The following is a 16,711-nucleotide window of genomic DNA, read 5'->3' as shown; positions in this document are numbered from 1 at the left end:
AAGTACCGTAGACTGAGTGGTTTATAAAGAACAGAAATTTATTGCTTATTGTTCTGGAGGCTGGAAGTCTGAGATGAGGGAGCTAGCATGGTCAGATTCTGCGGAGAGCCCTCTTGCATGTGTCAGACTGCCAACTTCTCTCTGTATCTTCACATGGCAGAAAGGGAGCAAGAAATTTCCTGGGTCCCCTTTATAAGGGCACAAATCCCATTCACGAGGGTTCCATCCTCATGACCTAATTATCTCCCGAAGGTTCTGCCTCCTAATACCATCACATTGGGGGTTAGGAGTTTAACATATGAAATTTGGGGGACACAAACAAACACTTAGTCTATTGCACCATCTTTTACTCTAGCACCCTGAACATGTTGGTGATAGTCCTTAGGCTTGACATCTCATGTTCACAAGAAGGCTGCCACAGCTCCGGGCATCACATCCTCACACAACAGCCTCCAAGATAGGAAGGGAGGGAAGGGAGCAAAGGAGCCTTCTCATGTGGCTTGCTCTTGCATTAGAGAGGAAAATCTTTACCGTGAAGCATACTTCCACTCACCGCACTCTCCAGACAGTCTTTTAATTACCGTTTGAACTGGACCACATGCCCACTCAGGACCAATGAGTGGCAAAGGGCACAGGCTGCCATGGTCACCTTAGACCATCTTCCAATCATCTCCTGGGTTGTGCACAACTCAACCTAAGAAGGTTCTGTTAGTAGGGAAGAGGGCAGACAATGCCAGTGTCTTCACTGTCCTGTGGGATCCCCCCACTGTCTGATGGGGTAGGCAGGGCTACTTTTCCTTGTCCCTAGGGCCCCCGGTTACTTGGAAAGCAAGACTCAGAGAGGCCAACAAATGTGCTCAACATCACACAGGAAATTAGAAGTGAATAGAACTTAGCTCCCATCTCTCCTCTTCTTCTCAGAACTTGGGGTACACTCGGGCACCTGTGCTGCCCCCCCAGTCACTTCTCATCCTTCAGTGCTGTTGCTTGTTTAATCGGCATCTTTCCCACTGGAATGTAAGCTCCCTAAGTGCAGAGAACTTCAAGCTGCCCAAGGAGTCACCTAAAACAGAGCATGTTGAGTGAATGAACGGATGAGTCTTAGATGTGTATCACAGAGGGCTTCCTGGCAGCAGTCCTAGCAGCAAACACTTAGCGTGGAGCCCTTGGGCCCTTAGCTGGTGCAGGCTGATAGCACTGATGACAAATTTTACTTGTGTAAATCTGCCCCATGGAAGAGAGCGAGCAAAAGTGAGTTACAGCCAGTCGCCGCGATGGGTAAGAAGTTCCTAAGAACAAGGTATCCGCTCTCAGTCAGAGCTATTTAAAAGTGGAATTTGCTGCTTTGTGAGGTGGTCTCCTCTGCTTTCGGAGCCGTAAACGTCACTTGGGCATGCTCTAGAAGAGATGCGTGCAATGAGGGGTTAGCATCAAAGACCGCTTGAAGACTCTGCTTCTAAGATGTGTTGGCTTAACAACGTGTAATGACAGCGTTTACAGAATTCTCACGACAGCCCTACTTTGATTCTAAAGCAGGGGAAACTGAGAAACAGAGAAGTTAGGTAACTTGCCCAAAGTCACAGAGCTAATCTGTGGTGGAGACAGGATTTGAACAGGGGCATTTATTTAAGAGCCTTAGTCCCTTCCCTTAACCACTGAGCCAAACTGCCTCTTAATGTCCCTTAGAGTTCTAAGGCTCTGTGCTTCTAAGAATTTTGACTCTAGCACCCTAAGAATGTATCTCTCTGAGATGTTATGACTTGGAGCCAACCCCTGGATGCTAAGTTGCTCTGATTGTCTGTGATTCTGAGAACTGGTGATGCCGCCTGTTTTGCAGAGAGCCAGTTTGGTCCTTTTCAGGATCTATCTTTAAGTTTGCCTTAATTAAAAATTATTGGCTGGTTTCGATTTCTTTGTTACTTTGCATGGGGAAAAAAACCCACCCCAAACTCAAACCCTAGCAGCCTCTTGCCCTGTTTCCCTGCTTGCGGCCCCGCCATCCATTCTGGATCTGGCTCTAGCAGCCTGCCTGGTTTCCTGACAGGGATGCAGGGGAGATGCCATTGAGCAGACGACAGCCAGCGCTGCCCCAGGTGGGCTCAGGTACCTCCCTCAAAGCTGCCCAGCCAGGCAGTGAGTGATTGTGCCGGTGGGAGGAGAGAGGCCAGGAGAAGCAGGGACGGATGGCGGATGGTGGGAGCCGCGGGCACAGAGCAGCAGCCTCTTCCCTGAGTCCATTCGGGAGTCCTGAAGAAATGAACCACCTGCAGGTCCCTGCTGAGAAGCCTCCTTCATATGCCTCCTCAGCACAGATGGAGGAGAACAGAATAATCCAGAACCTTCTACGTGCCAGCACTGGGCGAGGTCCTTTCCATCTATCGATTATTTTAATCAACCCTCCACTTTCTTGGGCAGCAGCGCTCAACTCCCTCCCCCCTGTGACAGCCAGGCCCTCCCATCCACCTTCCAAGGGCATCACCCCCTGGCTCCCGCAACAGGTATCTCCCCCTCTCTGTGCGATGGTTCCCAGGAGCCCACACAAGAGATCTAATCTCCCTTAAAGAGAAGAACAGAGACAGAGAGACCTCCTGACCTTATGCTCCCTCCAAAGACTGCCCAGTTTTTCCTTCTGCTTCTTAGCAAAACGGCTGACCACTCCGTCCTTACTTCCTTACCTCCTTTGCTCTTCAGCCCGTGCCAATCTGGCTAATGATTTGGGGTCATCAGCGACCTGGAGTCTAGTGGCGCCTATTGAGACAGCACCCAACCCAAGACGATGTCTCCTCCATGCTCCAGTGCTTCCCTGCTTTGACGTGATTGCGCCCCAGCCTCCTGGTTTCCTCCTGCTGCTCCTTCTGCTGCTTCTCCATCCGTCTCCCAGGGCCTCCTCTGGCCCACCTCGAAGTGTTCCAGCCTGGGCTCCCTTCTCCCCTCCACTCCTCTGCACCCCCTCCCGTGGTGATTTCATGTACCCCCCTGCCTTTTAGTTCCACATCTAAGCAGATGCTCCCCCATTCCCAGCCCAGCCTAGCCCTCCTGCTTCCCAGGACGTATGCACAGCTGAGCATTGACAGCTCCGCTTGGACACCTCACAGGTACCTCCATCTCGGCGTGTGCACACCTGAACCCCTGCTTCCCCCTCGGCTCCGCATCGGGGCAGAATCCACGGCTGCACCAACCAGTCTCTAGACCCAGCAGTCACAGGCCTCTGACCCTAGCAACCTGGTGATATGATCAGAGTACTACTTTTCTCCATTAATGAAGACTTGGAAGTGAAACATCATATGGGAGTCCACAAAATCCTTTAAAATTATAAAGCATTCTAAACCTGGAAACGGAGGGAAATACTTCACTGCACTACTTCTAGACTCATTCATTCAGTAGGTACTTATTGGTTCAGGTGCCATCGTAGGGGCCAGGGATCAGTTAGTGTACAAACCGGCACAGGCCCTGCCCTCAGAGCTCACGTTCCAACGCGGAGACGGTAACCATGCAGGTATATGTGTATAAGCTCCTACTAAGCGCCATGCGCTAAGTGCTCTACCCCATAAACCATGGAACCCTCACACAGTGCCGCGAGTAGGCACCCTGTCTGGCCCATTTTACAAGGAAGGAAAGTAAAGCCCAGAGAGATGCAGTAACTTGGCCGAGGCCACAGAGCTAGTGCCAGATAAAACCCCTTTGTAAACCTGGGCAGTATGGCCCCGGAGTCCGTGCCTGGCCACAGCTCTCTCAGGATGTACACCATGATATACATAAAAGGTGCGATTACAAACTGTGATAAGTGCTATGGAAGAAAAGCTTGGGGTGCTGGCGGAGCAGAGAGAGAAGCCTCAACCTAGTCTAAGGGGTGAGGCAGGGCATCTTTGGAGAAATGATATTTCAGTGGAGACTGAGCAAACGAATTGACAGAAACCAGGCAACAAGTTGAGGAAAGGGTACCACAGGCGGAGGAGAGAGTCTGAGAGAGGCCCCGAGGCAGGAGAGTTCAACACAGGAAGGACATTTAAAGCCAGTGAAGCAAAAATAAACTAAGAGACTGTGCATGTGGTGGGGAGTGGGGTTCTTTCGGGGACAAGCAGATTTGTGGAAGATGGGCTGGAGCTGGCAGGCACCAGAGTTTAGATTTATCCATCCTGCAGCAGGAAGGGTTCGTAGCAGAACAGGGGCCAGGTGATACACACGTACTCTCCCTCCCCTGGGAAACACAGGTAGCTGTTAGCAGGACGGGACTTAGGGGGCTTGTAGAACCCCAGCTGGCCTGAACGTCTCTTCCTCACACTCTATCCTTCATCCTGAAAGTCCACCACTGCTGATTCTATCCTTGGGGTTCTGAAAGGTAATTCCTTACTTCCATTCAGTGTCCCGTGGAAAGGCAGACATCCCTGGGAAGTGTAAAGCCCGCAGCCTTTGTCAGTTGCTGCTCAATGACCAGCTTCTCCATCAAAAGTGAGCCCCTAGTCTGGCGAGACACCCCTCCAGGCATGGTGGTTCAAGGGACAGGATTTTTTCTTCTCTAAGGACCCACTGCCTGATGGAGAGCCTGTGCCATGGGACCTCGGCTGTGACTCGGTGGCGAAGGCCAAGTGGTGTTTCCACACTGGGAGTGACATGCCCCATGTAGAAACATGAAGGTCAGGGAAAGCTTCCCAGCAGAGGTGATATTTGAACTGGAGCCCAGGGCTCACCAGGTGAAGAGGCAGAAATGCATTTCAGGTAGAAGGCACAGTGTGGGAGGAAAAGGTGCCTTGGAGTCATGGTGAGGTAAAACCGGAGAGCAAAGTGGGACTGCGTTCCTCAGAGACCCTGAGCAGGCGTGGGTCTGGAGAGGTGGGCTTCTGAACCGAGGAGAAGACTAGGGTCATCATCCCCATTTAACAGATGGGAAAACTGAGCCTCAGAGGTCAGTTCATTTTCCCAAGGGCACTCTAAGTGGCAGTGGCAGAGCTGAGTTTCAAACTCCCTGACTACAGAAGTAAAACTCAGAACGTCTGAGCCACATTGCTCCCCAAGTTATTGCAAATACCTCCAAAGAACTGGACAGTGAAAGAGCATTAGATTGGGGAATCGGAAGGTTCTAGTACCAGCACAGCCACTCACTCTGCAGGTCTCTTCCCCTCTCAAAGCCTCACGCCCCTCATCTGCAAACAGATCCTGCCATCTCTCTCTCACAGGCTGCTGTGAGGGGCCAAAGGGGTGACGGAAGCAACAAGCCTTTGGAATGGAAATCTTGGCAGCACTTGGGAGGGCTGGTTCCTATACCAGGGTGGGCTGGAGAGGCCCAAGAAGGAGGGCTGAAGGAGCCTGGCTGCAGGGCTCTGAGATGAATGGGTGGCTGCTGCTCTCCCGCCCTCCGCCTGCCGGGCCAGTGTAATCAGGGCTATCCATCACCCTCCCTGGGATGGTGGCAGCCTTCTCAGCAGTGATAACACTGCCAGCTCCTCCATATTTCATCAGCCTGGAGAGAGAGAAGCGAGGGAGCAAGACAGGGGGAGATGGAGCCGAAGGGAACCTGCCTATCTACCAAGGCAGCTCCTTCACCCCAGCCAGGCCCCCGACACAGGCTCAGTCAACTGGCTCGGGCCACAGGCCTGGCTGTCACTCTTATTGGAAGCTCCATGGTGTGGTTTGGGCAGATGAGACAGAGTAGAAATAATGATGACTGTGATGATGGTGATGATGGTGATGATGGTGATGATGATGATGGTGGTGATGATTTGTGATCCTTTTGGAGCCCTTGCTTGTTGCCAAGTACTGTGTAAGCACTTTGTGTGCTCGGCCTCATCTAATCCTCTCAACTATCCCAGGAGGTAGGGCTTAGCTCAGGCCCCTCACTTTGTAGATGAGGAACCTGAGGCCCAGGGTGCTAAGTAGCCTGTGTGAGGATCAGCTCAGACGTGGTGAAACTGAGGTTCAACTCCCAGTCACGCGGGCTCCATCGTCCTCACTCCAGCCCTAACCATTGATGTTTCCCAATGTGGGTTCAGAATCAAGGGACTTGGGTTTGAGGGTCCACCACTTGTCAGCCAGGCAATCTTGGGCTATGCCTTCACCCTCTGAGCCTCAGTTTCCCCATCTGTAAAATAACTGCCTCGTGGGGCTCCTGTGGTTCAGAGCCAGCCCCCCAAAAATCCTTCAAGTCTTTGCTGAAATGTCGCCTTCTCAGCAAGGGTTAGCCTGACCGCCGATTTAAAATCGCAGCAGCCCCCCTTCCTCTTGCCGCGTTACTTTGTCCTGTCTTCCTTATTACATATCACCTCCTCTTCTATTCCGTTTATTGACAGTCTGTAGCTCGCATGCCAGGACTGGCAGACGGACCCCTGCTCATCTCTAGACCAGTACCAGGCTGAGCAGTTAGCACGTGTTGTCTGAGGGAATGAACACCTGGATAGGCCTGCTCTTTGACCCTTCTTTAGCAGCCTTGGGAGGCAGGACGCCCAGTGGATGGGATTTAGATGGCAGTGCTGGGATGGGCTGGAGAGGCTGGGAGGGAGGTACTTACAGAAAGAGAAGAAAACATACTGGATTCTGGGTCAAGAAGATGGGCAGAGGTGAAGCGGGGCACACGGAGGGACGTTGGCCTCTCCAGGGTTGGGGGTTGCCATTTCAGATTTGTTTCAGGTTTGAGGGGAGTCACTTCCCCTGCCTTCAGCTGCAGACGGTCCATCTGCCTCGATCGGCTGGTCCAGAGCTTGTCCCTCCCCCTCCTGTGCACACCCAGTCCCCTTGTCTCCCTGGGCTCCAGGGCCACCCAGACAGGGCTCTTGCTGCCCTTACCCCGTGGGCTTTCCCTGCGCTCATGCCCATCCCTGCCCAGAGTCCGGCACCCGCACTCTCAGTAACAGTGTGGATTGATGGAAGGTCATTCCAACCCTGAGTCAGAAATGTTACAACTTCATGGGCTCTTGGAGATTCCAATCCTCTGAGGAGGGAATGAGCTCAGAAAGGAAAAGTGACCAGTCAAATCAAACAGCGAGGTCAGCCAAATAGTGTGTCCCAGGCTCACACCTCGCCTGCTCTGTCTGCTCCGCCCCAGGCACCGTCCTTTGTAAATAAAGCCTGCCTTTTAATTGAGAGCGCCAGGCGCCCCCACCCTGGTCCCCAGCCCCTCACCCTTCCCTGCCCCAGGCGTGCTCCCTTCCCCAGGCGTGCTCCACCACAGGTATGCTCTCTTTTCTAACCACTGCTCACTCTGCCCCTGGGCCTTTGACTGTGTGATTCCTCTGCCTGGGATGACTGCTCGGCTCTAGCTGGTTGTCACCCCGTTCTCAGGACTCAGCATGAGCCCACCTCCTTCCTGAGGCTTTTGTGTCCGCCCTGCGGATGAGTAGCCAGCTTGGACTCACAGGGCACCACACACTGTGTGTGTTCAGATCCCTGAGTTTTAAGGGATGTGGACTAGTGTGGAAGGAGCAGGGCAATGGTGTGCTTATATCTGCCTGTTCCTCCAAAGCCCTGTGACCTTGGAGCAGTTACTCGATTCCTCTGAGCCTCAATTTTTCCTCATCTAGAAGATGAAACCAGTGGAGGAGCCTTTCCTCAGCTGACTCCTGGGGCCCATGTGGAGGGCTGAATGAATGCCGAAAGATGTGCACAGGTGAGGGTTACACTCCTCCTGGGGTTTCCGGAGCTGTGGTGGCCCCGCTGAGGCTCCAGCAGAAAGACAGGCCCTTTGGGTGGGACCCACGTTCTCCATCGTCTTCGGCCCTGGGCCTGGACTGGGTGCCCGGGAGGACTCCGTTTGTATGGGAGCACTCACCTCGTGGTATGGGAACCGCCTGTCACTGTCTGTCCCCCATAGCTACCCCCTCCTCAAGGACAGGGATCAGATTTTCTTCAGCTTCCTCTCCCCAGCGCCCAGCACAGGGCCTGGCGCGAAGTAGGTGCTCCTAGAACTAAAGAGCAGATGTGTTTGACTCCGGGAGCGGGCTCCAGCCCAGGACAAGCCCTTTCAGATGATCTCATCAAGCACCGTCATTGTGCAGATGGGGAAACCAAGGCCCAGAGAGGGGGAAGGACATGCTGAGATCTGGTGGTGGCACCTACTTTAGGGACACAGAGACCTATCCTGGATCCAGTTCTTCAACTTCTGGCACGAGGCTCTTGGTTGAGTCATTTGTCTCCCTGAACCTGTTTCCTCATCAGTAAATGGGGTGTCGTGGGGACAAAGTGAGAGTGCGTCTATGAAAGCATATGTATGTTACCTCACACGTGTTAGGTCTCCAATAAAGGTGCATTCTTTTCTCTCGCCCACTGTCCTGCACGGTAGTGGCAGGTCTGGGGAGTGTTGGGAGGGGTGGAGAATCGGGTCACCTGTTCTCCCCTCTGCTTACTTTCCACCCGCTCTGATGAGGAGCAGCTGGCCGGTTTCCCCTCTCAGCTGGCCCAGCCCAGGCAGCCAATACCTAATTCCACCCCACGCACCTTATCTGTGGAGAGGAGCTACTGGATCTTCCCAGGAGGTTCTAATCAATGCCGCTGCGGGCATTTTCTGCCGAGATCTGGATCTGGTTTCCTCACCTTCTCCATTACGCTGGCACCAGTACCACCTCTCAAGTCACTTCCAGCTCAGAAACTCTGCTCGTCGAAGATCAGGTCACTTCCCTCCCCAATCCCCAGACAAATGGTTCCCTTCCTCCTTCCCAGAGAGGCCTCCCCTCCCCACTCCAGGCATCCTTGGGAGAAGGGAGGGATGCATTCTAGGGACCAGAGCTGGACCAGTCAGTCCTAGATGACAGTGTCCCAGCAGTGGATGTCATCTTACCTGAGAGCAGCAACGTGCTGGGGGGGAAGGCACTTGACTGCCAGACAGAGCTGGGCTCTGTCCCTAGCTCTGCCCCTCCCCGGCTGCAGATGGTCACTCTGCTTCCCCTTGGATGGAGCCCAGAATCTCTACTTTACGTTTTTGTAGATGACCTTCCTCAGTTGGGCTCTCTCACCGTGTATTTGGCACCCCGGCCTCCTTTGGGGAACCCCGTTCTCCTGGCCCTGCCTGTACTGCCCTTTCACATGCCTTTCCCATCCTGTCCTGAAGCTCTGCAGGGTCTGAGATGTATGCCATAGTTCCTAGCATGGCTTCCCTCCTTGTGCTTGTATCAACTCATTCACCTCTCATGGTAGCTATCTGGGGACCGTATTATCATCATCTCCATTTTGCAGATGAAAAAACTGAGGCATGGAGATGTTAAACAGCTCACTCAAGGTCCACAACTAGAGGGAGAGCTGGGATTCAAATCCACTACTCCTTCCTGCCTGTCTGCCCACCTCTCCATCCATTTTTTTTATCGCCTGCTTGTGCCCGCCTCCCTCCATCGAGCTGTGGACCCATCCACCCATCCGCCCACCCAGTCATCAGCCATCCCACCTCCGTCCTTGCTTCCCCTGCGGACCACTGCGCTGCTACCAGATTTCTGCACTGAGCACGGTGGCCATAGTCCTGCTCTCATACATCACAGTCTGCGTGGCAAGACTGACAGGCATACGGGTGATGAGAACCCATTGCGATGAGTGTTGTGAAGGGGCTCAAGCTCTGTGGGAGCACAGTGGAGGCACCGGGCCCAGGCTGGGTGCCTGCAGAGGGTAATCCCTGTTTTGAGTCCCAAGGGGATGGGTGCCAAGAGAGGAAGGGCACCCTGTAAAGGCTCGGCCTCCTGGGAGAATGTTTCCCAAGGGAAGCTACGGGTCCTCCCTTATGGCCAGGTGGTGCAGGGCTGTGAAATCAGGCCAGCGTGTTTATGTGGTGATGGCAGCCACTGAAGGGTTTACGTGCGGGAGTGGTGCAGCCATGGGGCATTGATGGGTCCCAGGGCACTCTGGCCATGGCAGGGAAAAGAAGGGGAGAGACAGAGGCAGACAGAGAGGGGAACAGGCTGTTGCAGTGGTCCCGCCCCCAGTATAATGAGACCTGACCAAGATGGTGGCCAATGAGTTGGAGAGAAGTGGGTGGATTAGAGGCCTGTGCAGGATGTAGCCTCGATGGACTTAGTGATGGATTGGGGGTTGGGGCAGGGCTGTCACCCTCTAGAGATGACTCTCACCTCTGCTGGAGCGTCCTTAGGGGCCACCTTCATTCTCTTATAGCCCCAGCTTGTGCATAGGCTACTTCTCATGCCTGGAAGGCCCCTATTGGAAGGTTCTGTGAAAAGGTTTAGCTCAAGAGCCACTGCCAGCTTACAAGCAGGACTGTGGCATGGTGGGATGGAGGTGTTAAAAACACTCTGGCCTCAAGGAAGACTCAGTGGTGGGAATGGTCAGGGTTGGGTGGGTGGGGGGTTGTGAAACTATGGGTGTCAGATCTCCACAGAGCCATCCCTTCTTCTGAGCGTCCTTCCCTGACCCACTCACCCCCACATGAATCCAGGTCTCTCCCTTAGAGCCAAGCGTCCTACCTTAAATTTTTCCTCAAATTGCAGTTTCATATTACATGCATGATTATTTAATTAATGTATATACCTCACTCTAAACTATGTGCATCTGTATGCCTCACTCGATACTATATGCATGGATATAGAGACATTATCTCCCTGTTGTCATTACGTTCCCAGCATCTAGCACAGGCCCTGGCACAACTAGGTGCTCAATAAACATTGAGCAAATTGAATGAATGAATGAATGAATGAATGAATGATTGATCATGGCTGGAGTTTAGGTAGCATGTTGGATCACTGGATACAAGGTTAACCAGGAAGGAGCTGCCAATTTGTAGAGTTTGGAGGCCAAGTTGAGCACGTCAGACCCCAACTCCAACCATCCAACATTGACTTTGAGGAGTATCCACAGAAAAATGATTTTTAGGAATTCTAAAATACAAAATGGGCTGAAAAAGACCATCAGGCATCCAGGAGGAAAGCTGGCAGGGCTCAGGGGCTGCCCATTTTTTGAAATTACTCATCGGATGCCAGCATTCTTCATTGGCACAGGGACTCGAGCCCCAACCCTGGATGTTTTGCGCACAGGGCCTGGATCTGAACCATGTACTAAATAAAAGCTGGAACAAAACGTACCACATTTCCAACCCTGAACGTATCTCAGAGTTGACAATAATATATATGTTTTTTTATTTTTACTCCACTCCAAAGTGAACAAGATTTTTCTCTTGAACACCCGGCGAACCAGTAGAAATAAAAAGCCTGATGTCATGAAAAGAGCTTGGCTCCAGATCCGGTCTTGCCTCTGCATACAGTTTCCCCACGGGCCGGCTCTGCGAGCACTGCTAGTCCCTTTGCTCTGCACAGCTTCGTTTTCTCCTCAGTAAAACGAGCTGACTCGGTTTTCCAACTCACAGGTGTGGTGGGGATATTGGATGGGAAAATGCATTGAAAACTGGATGGTATTGGAGAAATAGGAGGAAGGGCTTAATTAGTCAAACTGACAGACCTTTCAAAAGCTAGGAAGCTGAAGCATTCCTACTGTATCTTTCCAACCTTTGTGGGTACGTGTGACTACATTACTGTTTTTGTTTTGCTAGGCCTTCATTCTCTGTATTTCCCAAATCACAGAAACAAGCTGGTGGGCCTCAGCTCACCTTTTTGCTGCAGGCCACATCATAAGCCCTTGGTCAACGGGCTGACTGCTTATGTGTGGGTACCCACCCCTCCTCCAATCAGCTGCTGTTACGGGCTCATGTGACATGTAGGCAGCCATGCTTTCTAATTGTCCTGGTGGGTGCTATGACTGTCCACTTATAGATGAGGGGGAGCCGCAGGCACCAATGACATGAAGCTAGTAAAATGCAGAATCATGATTCAAACCCTGGGCTTGAAATATTGTTTAATTCTATCATCTTGTTTATCTCTGGAGCTCCCAAACTTAGCAGACTGCCTGGCACATAAATAAGCACTCTGTATGTGTTTGCCAAGGGAGACTTTAGGAATAATCACACTTATTTTACAAGCTTATTATGAAAATGAAATAAGTTAATATTAGTGAAAGCATCTGGCACAGACCCTGGGATTGAGCACGGTGGTGAATAAATATTGGCTTAATTCATTCGAGGATTCATTCATTCATCATCTTATGGCCTGAGGCCACTGCTCCTGGCAAATATGGGGTGAAGACAAACCCCGACGTGCTTCCTTTGGCCCAGCATTTTGCAGACTGCCTCAGCTTTGGAGACCGGGTGCTCTTTCTTTCCCTCTTTTCCCTCTGCTCATCCTGAGTATCTGCAAAACCTATTTGCCAGGGGAGTTCGTGGTCAAGGTAAGCTCCTCTCTGACCAGTCTCCCAAGCTCGTCCCTCCCTGTTCTCCGAGGTGACCTTCCCTGGCCCCCACCAACTCTCACGGTGATCTGCCTTTTGTGTCTGATTTCTGTCACTTAATGTGCGGTGTTTGAGAGTCACCCATGTTGTCACATGTATCTATATTGTTCCTGTTGGCTGCTGAGTCATATTCCATTGTGTGGAAGTGCCACTCTTTATTTATCTATTTACCAGTTGATGGATGTCTGGGTTGTTTCCAGTTTGGGGTTGTTATGAATAAAGCTGCTATGAACATTCATATAAAAGTCTCTGAGTGGCTATATATTGTCATTTCTGTTGTGTAAATACCTGAGAATGTAATTGTTGGGCCAGATGGTAGGTGTATATTTAACTTTATAACAAACTTCCAACCTGGAACTGCTTTTGGGTCACCATGTGACTCACAGCTGTATAAAAGTTGCTTTGTACTTTTGTTGAGCGAATTGTAGGTTGCTACATTGTCTCTCCAAAGGATATTTGCATTTTAACCAGAAGTCAGTGGTTCCATTCAAAAAACACTCCCCCTAAACCTTAAGTCAAAGGATTAGCTCCTCCCCCCATGAGCTATGTTTCCCATGAGCTAGCAAGCAGGTGGGAGGGCATCACGCTCAGCCAGGCGAGATGGCATGTGGGGTACCAAGGAACCATGTGTTTGCCTGGAACTACAGGTAGATGGATCCCCTAAAATCTCTGCTAACCAGAATTCTGCAAGGGAGTGTGACCAGTGAGGAAAAAGTTCCAGACGGAAGGGGTCTGCCAAAGCTGTCCTACCGTCAACACTGTCCCTTGCTTTTTAGGCTCAGGTCCCAGGGCTGTCCCTCTCAGACGCCGCTTCTGCCAGCTCTCCAGGGGACAATCTCTCCTACCTCGATTCTCCTCTTCCATTCAAACAATGGCAGAATCAGAGCAAAAGTGGCCTATAAAGGGAATTCAGTTTTACTTCCTGCCTGTCTTTGACTCCATCCATTTTTCTCCAAGCCAAACTATCAGCTTGTGGCTGGATGACTCACTGACCTGCTGACGTATATTCCCAGCCTGTCAGCCCGTCCTCTACACAGCAGCCAGGGGAACTGCTTTATTCATAATGTTTTGCTCTATCATCTATCTATCTATGTATCATCTATCTATCTATCTATCTATCTATCTATCTATCTATCTATCTATCTATCTATCATCTATCTATCTGCCTACCTATCTATCTAAACCAAGAAACACATGCCTTAAAATTTAAAAAGTACGAAAGCATATGCTGAGAAAAGTCTCCGTCTCACCTCTTTCTCCAGGCACCTGGCTTTGCTCTCTGGAAAAAGCTAGTATACTATTAGGTTGATGCAAAAGTAATTGAGGTTGAAAATAATTGCAAAAACCCCAATTACTTTTGCACCAACCTAATAGTTTCCTAAGCATTCTTTCCGAGGTGTTCTGTGTGTATATGAATGTGTAGGTGCATACAGTTGACCCTGGAACAACGTGGGGTTAGGGGTGCCGATCCCCATGCAGTCAAATTTCCAAGGGTAACTTTTGATTCCCCAGCAATTTAACTACTAATAGCCTACTGTTGACCGGAAGCCTTCCTGGTAACATGAATAGTTTATTAATACATATTTTGTATGTTATATGTATGATATACTGTATTCTTACAATAATGTAAGCTAGAGAAAAAAATGTTATTAAGAAAATCATAAGGAAGAGAAAATACATTTATAGTGTTCATTGAAAAAAATCTGCGTGTAAGGGGACCCACACAGTTCAAACCTGTTTGTTTAAGGGTCCACATAGTTTTCTCTCTTCCTGCCGTGTCTCACACGTGGTAGCCCATGAGAAACAGTATTTTGCCCTGGCCTTCCTCGGTTAACATATCTTGGAGGCTGTACCTTCTCTGTATAGGAAGAGTCACCTCCCACCCCTTGACCTTTTGAAAAATTACTGTAGGTTTTCCATTTTATGGGTGTATCATAATTTATTTACTTGGTCCCTTGTTGATGGACACTTAGGTTACCTCCGATATTTAGAGAGATTTCTTTTTGAAACACAACAGTGATCGTGTTATTTCCTTGTCGGTGGACATTTAGTACCTTCCCATTAATTTCTCTGAGGATAAAATACCAAGTCTATAATGTGGTCCCAGGGTCAGGCCTGGTCTGTGCCCCACTCCCTCTTGGAGATCTCTCCTTCCCACTCAGATTTCAGACCCCCAGGCCTTCCTTCAGTTTCTCTAGCATGCCATGCGTTTGTACCCGCTGCTCCCTTTGCCTGGAATGTTCCCCCACTTTGCCTCCGTAACCCCCTCATCCTTCAGATGTAGGGGAAGCCTCTCATGATCCCCACCGCTGGCCAGGTCTGGAGGCCATAGCACGCTGTGATTCTGCTTCAAATCTCTTGCCACCGTTTATTCCTATTCTGTTTGTAGTGAGTCAATGTCTGTATCTCCCAGTAGACCGGAAGTGCCAGTTCTCCTGTTTTACTCGTCGCTGTATCCGCAGTGTCCAGCACAGTTCTGTGGAGCATAAAGATAGTAGCTACCATTGACTGAACACGTACTTTGTGCCAGGCACTGCTGTCAGCACGTTGCATGTAGTCATTCTTTAACCAGCATGGAAACCTATGAGGTATAGATTCGATGCTCGACTCCATTTTACAAAGACCCTGAGGCACAGATTGGTGAAGCAAGTCACCTAAGATCATGCCAGCCCTGACACTACGTGCCTCCCTGTCTGCCTCTGCCTATGCAGGAGTTCAATGAGTATTTGTTGAATGAGTGATTCACGAATGAGAGAACAAACAGCCAAACAAACGCCCATTTTACAGCTAGGAAAGCTGATGCCCCTCTAGAGTAGAGCAACTGACCAGGTCATTCAGCGAGGCAGAGGTGGCAGGGGGCAGTGCATGTGCCTGACTGGGAGGCTGGGTTCTCCCTGCTGCCCCACTGGCCTCTAGCCCCACTCAGTCCAGACCTCACAGTTGCCTCTTTCCTCCCCGTGGCTCCTCACTCTCCCTAGGACTTTCCAAAGCTTGCTCCTGGGTGCCTCTTCCGAAAACACCAGCAGCCAGCTCCTGAGTCCCCCTGCTCCTCCACTCCTGCTCTGACACCCTCCAGCACTAACCCACGCAGCCAGGGCTGCAGGCACAGCCCAGGAACCAAGCCACTTCTCCATTCCCTCCACCTTTTCACTTCTTCAAATTATTCCTGTCCTTTCTTCAACACCCAGGTCTCTGTGTGATCCTGGGAGTTCCCTCCTTGGATTTATTCTTCCAAAGAAGCTCGGTCTGTGTTTAAGAACAAATGTCTCTTAGCAACGTCTTGTAGCTCATCTCTTCATAGAAGGTATTTCTCTAACGCCCATAGGTCTATTTTTATAGACTTCTTCCTTCTCAGGATTGCAAGAATAATATTCCTGCTTTATATTGGTGCAGCGCGTTTTTGTTCCGTGATCCTCACTATAACCATCAGTGGTGGGAATAAATTATCCCCATTTTACAGACGAGTAACTGCAGAGAGAACCCTGGCTGCTCGACACTGCAGTGTGGTGTAGAAGCGGGCATGTGACCCAGTCCTGACCAATGAGATGTAAGGAGAGTTTTTGCTTACTGAAACTCTGGGTAGAGGGGCCTACCCAGGGAAAAGGCACCCTTTTTTTTATTTTTATTTTTTTTGATAGCTCCTTTTAGCTTTGGATACAGTTTATAAAGACTTGATACCCAGAGCTGTGGCAACCATTTTGTGACATGAGGCAATACGCTTGAGGATAGAAAGTCCAAATGCTCAGCATGGTAGAGCGGAGAGAGCCTGGATCCTTTTTGACGTTCTTGAGCCAGCAGCCCAACCCTGGGACGACTACCTTCTTCCAGTCTTATTACGTAAACACTGGTCCTTACACTTGAGCGGCCACTGATCTGGTTTTCTATAACTGGAAGCTGAAAGCATTCTTTATTGATAAGAGTGAAGATGCCCTTACTGACCCCTCAGAAATACCCATGCGTCCTTAGGAAGTGCAGACACAAGGTACAGGGGTGACAGTGCTGACCTGGGAGGAAGGGCGCAAATGAGCGATATGGCCACCAGTAAAGTCACCTGCCCTCTCACTACGCTTTTGTTTTCTCCTCAGTAAAAGGAGGGGTTGCATTACATCAGGGACGTCTCCTAGCAATGACTCACAGGCCCCCAGAGCCACACAGGACCACCTGAGCTTCTGTTGGGGACAGTGATGAGTGGAGAGAGTGCACGTTCAGCTCATGGTGAGTATTTGGAGGTGAGTCAGTGAGGAATCAGATGGCCTCAGAGTCTTTATTTGTTCCTCTTCCCCATTTGTCAGCAATCCTTCATCGTGCCCCAGTTTCAGTGTGTATTTTTAGTGGAAATAAACTTGGACAGCTCAGGATGACACAATTCCTTCAGGAGCTTCAGCATCGCCTGCTGCTAGAGCCAAGCTGGTGAGCAGCAGGTTCGGGTGGTGAGGCCCCTTGGCCCAGCAGT

This window comes from Rhinolophus hipposideros (assembly GCF_964194185.1).
Source record: "Rhinolophus hipposideros genome assembly, chromosome: 9".
Classification (NCBI taxonomy): Eukaryota; Metazoa; Chordata; class Mammalia; order Chiroptera; family Rhinolophidae; genus Rhinolophus; species Rhinolophus hipposideros.
Note: the sequence above shows the minus strand (reverse complement) of the source record.